This window comes from Rattus norvegicus, chromosome 9 (genome assembly GCF_036323735.1).
Source record: "Rattus norvegicus strain BN/NHsdMcwi chromosome 9, GRCr8, whole genome shotgun sequence".
Classification (NCBI taxonomy): Eukaryota; Metazoa; Chordata; class Mammalia; order Rodentia; family Muridae; genus Rattus; species Rattus norvegicus.
Window position 1 is genome coordinate 30707645 of NC_086027.1, and position 6721 is coordinate 30714365.

A 6721-nucleotide genomic window follows, 5' to 3' on the forward strand; every position below is an offset into this window, starting at 1 on the left:
GTCACCCCACCATACTAGATCTGTGCGGTCCTGTCCATGAGATTCATCCACGGATAAAGCTCTCACCCCTCCAGCCCACAGAGAACTCCAAACCCTTTGAAGGGAACATCACAGTTCCCTAGGCAGAGAACTGTAATTATTAATCATGTCAGCCTTGAGTGTGGATCAATTCCACCATGTACTAACTCTGGACCCAGAGCAAACTCTCTGAGGAAGGCACTTGCAGCCAAGTCTGATGACGCGAGTTCTATCACTGGAGCCCAAGGGAGAGAGAGAGCATGCAGACTCCATGGACTTGGGTTACAATGTGTGTGTGGAGGTCAGAAAAGAAGAATATGGAGTTGGTTCACTCCGTCTACCTTGGGTTCCAGGGATAGAACCCAAGTCATCAGACTTGGCAGCAAGTGGCTTAACCTAATGACCCATCTTGCCTGCCTCCAAGCTGGCATTGAATGTCACCAAAATAAATTATGCAAGGTGCATTGGGGTGCTCTTCCTGTTTGCCTTTCTAATTTTAAAACTAAGAGCCAGAGTTATCCTGTAAGCTCCTTTTTGAAGGACAGATACTTTCTGAGATGCTGGAGGCTATTGTTTATAGGACATAACGAGACACTAAACAAATTTGTTTGACCCAACTGCACCGGATGTGCTTGATCACAAGTAATCGAGAAGTACGTGGACAGGAAATGTGTCAGGATGTATGCTTGCTCCTGATTGGACCTGATGGGAAATACAGTGGCCTTGTGGTCTTGCCTCTTTTTTTTAAAGATGTATTTATTAATTGTATATGAGTACACTGTCGCTATCATCAGACACACCAGAAGAGGGCATCAGATCTGATTACAGATGGTTGTGAGCCACCACGTGGTTGCTGGGATTTGAACTCAGGACCTCTGGAAGAGCAGTCAGTGCTCTTAACCACTGAGCTGTCTCTCCAGCCTGGTCTTACCTTTTTTAACCTTCTGCAAAAACGTGAACTCGTCACCGAGAATGGATTGGGTCAGAATCGATCATTCTGGCCAATAGTAAAGCTTGCTTCAAATTTGGATCAGAAATTGTGGTAGTGGTCTTATTCTCAACGAGCGGGATTAGCAAAAACTACACATGCCAATTCAAACTTTGGTTTTGCTTGGGTGTATGTATGCTTTGATTATGGCTTTGATTTCCATACACCTCCACTTCAATTGCTAGCCCAGCAGTCACACATACAAAAGGGCATAGGCTGACCTTCTACTGCAAGGTTACATGGTGGCCCTTAAAGCAGGAAGGCTTGGTTTACTTACTACAAAGGAGACCTGATTGGGCAGCTGTTCTTGGAATGGTACAACTCAGCAGAGGCTAATATCTTCCTACAGGCTGTGGGAGAATACTCAGGCCTTAACAGTAAAAATATTCAGGGAAAGAATTTAGATTCTTAATTCCCTCCCCTGAGGAAAGACTGGCAAGAATGAGCCAGGACCCCATGCTGCTCAATAACAAACCTGCTAGAACCCAAGACTCTTCACTGAGCTGTAAACTAGTTTCTATTTCAGCAAGTTAAAATGGCATTAGAATTCATTTTGTGATGAAATCTTCCTAGGAATTACATAAAGGCCCTAGAGATCATGGCAAATATCCTCTATGCTATTCACAGAATATGGAGACATAGAATCCACTGCAGTTGGGAAGCTCACGGTCACATAAGTGTACGGTTGTGTCTGCAGTCAACCAATTCAACTGAAAATACTCCCCAATTATGTTTCTAATTGACTTATTGTTGTTCCCTAAGCAATACACTATAACAACAATTTGCACAGCATTTATTTTGAATTGGGTATAATTTAGAAATGACTTAAAGTGTGTAGCACAAAATAAGCAGAGGATCTGCAAATAAGACACCATTTTACATGAGGAACTTAGGTTTCCTCAGATTTTGGTATCACTCACGGTTACTTTAGAATGATGGTGTAACCAGGTGATAAAATAGTGTTGTGCAGCAGTTTCCTCAAGATTGAAGCATCCCCTCCCTCTGGCAAGGAAGCTCTCGAAACAGGAGGTAAACAACTCAGAAGGTTCAGGATGTGCCTGAAACTGGCAAGATTCACTGGGCCCTCTTCTTTCAAGAATAGACAACCCAAATTTGAAAAGAAGAGTCTCAGACCAGCCAAGCTGCCTGGAAGAAGCAAAAAAGTTGAGCTGGTCAAGAAGTTTCGACCAACTGAGTCACTTGGAAATGGCATCTTCCAACCTGGTGAGCTTCCTACAGGCTGTGCTTTTCTAAGCTGTCACCTATGCTGGGGTGGGCTTTAATGATGCACCTGTCATTGAGTCATTTCTGCTCCTTTAAGTAACCCCTCATCTACATTCCTGTATACAACACCAATAAAAGTCATTAGTTTACTAAGTTTTTGTGTTGTTATCTATTCTTTGGTTTGCTGTGGACTCCCAGCCCACAGTGAGTAGATCTGTGTGTTGTGTCTCCCCAGGAAAAGTCTTGTCACACAACAGGTTCCCACTCTGACCTAACTGATCATGTTGGTAAACCCAGGTCAACTCCAGTGGAATAGGAGCTAATCCATGCTGTGAGCAGCGCAGACACTGTACAGGCATTACCGGGGACTGAGGTGATCATCTAGTTCAAACACTACTTTTGTTAAGAAAACATGCAGTTTCCTCTATGGATGTGGCCGACCTTGCTCAGGGTACAAGTCAGTGCCTGAGAAAGGAACCTGAGCACATTAGTGCAGAGTTCCCTGGGGCGGCTTGTAGCTCTCTAGTGGTATTTCCTGTGTAGTCAGTATGAAACATAGGAAGCCCAGTAAGCCCTCTGGTTTCCCAGGGTGAGTTTTGGTGGAATCATACTTTGATCTGTCCTAACGACCTTATTAGGAAAGTTTTTAGGTTTCCTGGGAAAAACTCTTCCAATAGTTGAGGTGGCTCAGTGGGTAAATGTTTGCTACAGAATGAGAGAACCTGAGTTCCCATCTACAGCATCTATGTAGGCAAGCTGGAGAGAGGGCTCAGCAGTTAAGAGCACTCATGGCTGCTCTTCCAGAGGACGCAGGTTTAATTCTCAGTAACCACACAGCAGCTCACAGTTGTCTCTAACTCCAGTTCTAGGGGATCCAACACCTGCGCGGAAACACATGCAGGCAAAACACTGATGCACATAAAATCAATCTAAAAATAAAAAAACTGGGGTATAACCCCAGCCCAATGAGGAGGCAGAGCGAGACATTCTAGGTGCCTCACTGGTCCACCAGTCAAGCTGAAAATACCTAGTTCCGGGTTCAGTGAGATATCTCAATAATAACAACAACCACAATAATATCAACAAAAATAAGTGACAGTTATAACAATCATGTTGATGGTGGTATGGAGAGTGGTAAGATACTTGATGTTGACCTTTGTGGGTCTCCATATGCACACGTGCATGGGCAAATGTGCCCATATATATATACATGCATATACCCACAAGCACCGTGATCACATACACTTTAAAAAAATCTCCAAGTCCAGAGCCATTAGTCGAGCTAGTGTAGACTGAACAGACATCAGGAAAAATGAGTGGGAATTAGCCAGCCCATTCTCTGGTTTCCAGTCTTTTCTGATCCTTTTCCACATTTCCCTGACCTACCTCATAGGGCTGCTAACACAAAGAACCTGTAGTCCATCGGAGAGAGCTAAAGACCTTATTGCAAGTGAGGGCTCTGGAGCCAGGCCCACACTAATGGTAGGAAGGAACTACCGAGGGACAGGAAAGGGGGTACGAATCGAGGGGATATTGGGGATTGAACGCAAGGCACATCATACAGGAAAAATAAGCACTCTCCAGAGTTAGGCCTCCCGCCTCTAATAATTTGATTTTTGTTGAAATAGTGTTCTCTAAAACACTTAACCGAACCAGTCACTTTGTTAGTGGGTCCTGGACATTGTATCAGTATCATTTCTGTAGAGTTCTATGCCAGACTGACATGTGACCACTGCTCACATGGTCCACTTGGCTCATAAGTAGCTTATAAAGCAGTCTGTGTCACCATTTTACAGCTAATTAACAAGCAGCACAAGTTTTCCCTCTAGTTCTGTGCTAAGTGGCCTAGACTAACTCCTGTGGCTGGATCTTTGATCACACTGTGATCCCCAATATTGTGTTATTTACTCGAAAAGCTGTTTCACTTGGCTGGCTCAGTCTTACACACACCTTTAACCCTCTGGCTGGGGTACAGACCTACCCTTAGTACAGACCTTTAATCCCAAGCAATGAAGGCAGTTTTAGAAGGAAGCACCGATATTTGAAAGTGATGCCTAACTGAGTGGCAGCCAAAGTGACGAAGCAGAGAAAGATTTGACAGAATAGGATAGGGCCAACTCTCTCGAGAAGAGAGGCTACATAAGAGCAGTGCAGAGAAGAGGAGGGCAGTTGTACAGAGACCGGCTATAGAGAGAAAACAAGCTGGACGACAGGAAAGACAGAATGAGCCGGAGAATGAGAAGGAGCGAGAAGGTAACAGATTGCCAGGGAGTTTGAGGTGAAGCAGAGGCCAGGAGAGAAGCTCGATTGAATCAGTCATCTTGGAGAGGAGTTTGGGGCCAGAACAGCTGAGTTAAACCAGCCAATCAGAGTTCAGAAGGAACTAAGAAGGAGTGAACTTGGTCAGCAGCTTGTCTCAGAGGCTCAAGACATTGTATGCCTAGATTAGACTGTGAGACCAGACAACTCCACCTAGGGTTCAGACTCCACCTTAGAGGACCAGACCTAAGGTTAAACTCGAGTTAACCAGCAAGCCTGCACCTAACGCCAGTTTCCAGGTTACTCTCTATCAAGCCCGCACCGGGCACTTCACTCCCTAACAACCACCAACCAGGAGGAAAGCAGAAGTCAAGTTTATGGTTCGGCTCCCAGCACCAGCCATTATGTTAAAGGGCAACAAAATCTTCATTAATAGCCCCCCAATCAGTCGAGTGCCAGGCTAGAACCCCCCCTTGCTTGTTTGCTTCCCTATATAAATGCTTGCCCAAAACTGGGCTTGGGCTTCACCCTCCTGTCCTGCTGCCTCGGGGTCAGCGGTGAGTCCAGGCTCAACCTTAAATAAAAAGACCCCAGTGAGACTGCATCGGAACTGACTCCTTGGTGGTCTTTTGGGGTTCTCCAGCAGGCACGACACTGTATGGAGGCTACAAGCTTCCAGGACTAGGCTTACCTAATAAACTAGCAGACAGAGGCTTGCTTATGTGGTGACAACTACATCAAGCAAATAAAAGATACTTTTACACAATCCTCACACCTTTCCCAGAGTAAACTTTGAAAGCCACATTCCTGTCTATATTTCATTCATCCGGGTACCCTATTTATGATGCCCCAAATTCTCAAGACAGAAAAACCTTACCCCTCTAAGCCCCAGAAAGAAACCTTAGCTCTTTTAGATAGCATCGTATGCAATTCTTACTGTTTTACTCTTAAATGTGTGTCTGCTCATCCCCTAAATACTGGAGTTAGAGGAGGTCATGGGTGCTCGGAACGGAACTCATGTCCTCTGCAAGAATAGTGTGTTCTCTTAGCCAGCTCTCCAGCCCCATAGCTTACTCAGTCTGAGTCAGTAGATCACAGTAGCATGTTTCAGGCATGAGTCTCAAGCTGAGCTCTCTCTGTGTGTATTCTTGTGAACACCCATACATACAAAGCACTCTGGAGGCAGAGGCAAGCGGATCTCTGAATTTTGAGGCCAGCCTGGTCTACATAGCTAGTTCCAGGACAACCAGAATTACATAGAGAAAACCCATCTCTTTTGTTTGAAAACAAACAAAAAGCTAGAGGACATTTTGCTTTGTGGCTTTAGGAAAAAGAATAACCCAAAAGCAACACGAAGTATCCCAACAGCCTATGGCTGAAAACAAGCACGACTCGGGTTTGTTACACCCCAAACACGTGCTTTGTGCTCTTTTAAGGGCATTCTGCAGGCAGGATGAACTGTAGGTGGAAGGTTTCGTGGCTGGGTTGGTGTGCTAATCCCTCCACCTGAGGCTTTGCCTGATTCCAGAAGATGGTGGGTTCAGGCTCCATGCTCCCCACTACGATGAGTCTTTGCTAGGGTTACTCTTGTAGATTCCAAAGAGACTTCACTTAGCAACCAATGGGAGCAGATGCAGAGTCCCACAGCCAAACATTAGGGAGAGCCCTGGGGAGTCTTGCTGAGGATGGGAAGGAAGGATGAGAGGAACCAGAGGGGTCAGGGACACACAAAAACATGGCCCACATAATCAACTGACTAGGATTAACGGGAACTTGAGAGATCAGGTCTATAGGGTTCCAACCTCCGCATGCTTTGACCAAGCAGCTTGGAATTGTGGGTATACTAACCCTGGGAGCAGAGCTGTCCCTGATGCTTGCCTACTTGTGGGACCCTTTTCCTCTTACTGGGTTGCCTTGTCCAGCCTTGATGCAATGGTATGTGCATGGTCTCATTGCAGCTTGTTGTGCCTTGTTTGATTGATATCCCTGGGTGGCCTGCTTTTTTCGGAGGGGAGTTGATCTGGGAAATGTAGGGGAAACTGCAGTCTGGATGTAATATATGAGAGAATTAAAAAAAGAATGGTTAAATGCCAAATAACTGCAAAGTTACCCTGCAAAAGGATCCCTCTATGAATAAGGACAGTATTTTGCTGGTTTCTGACATAAACTATCAGTTCTCTAAGGTGTGTGTGGTAGGGGGATCTGTTGAGCCAGTGAAGCCAGAGTCTGTTT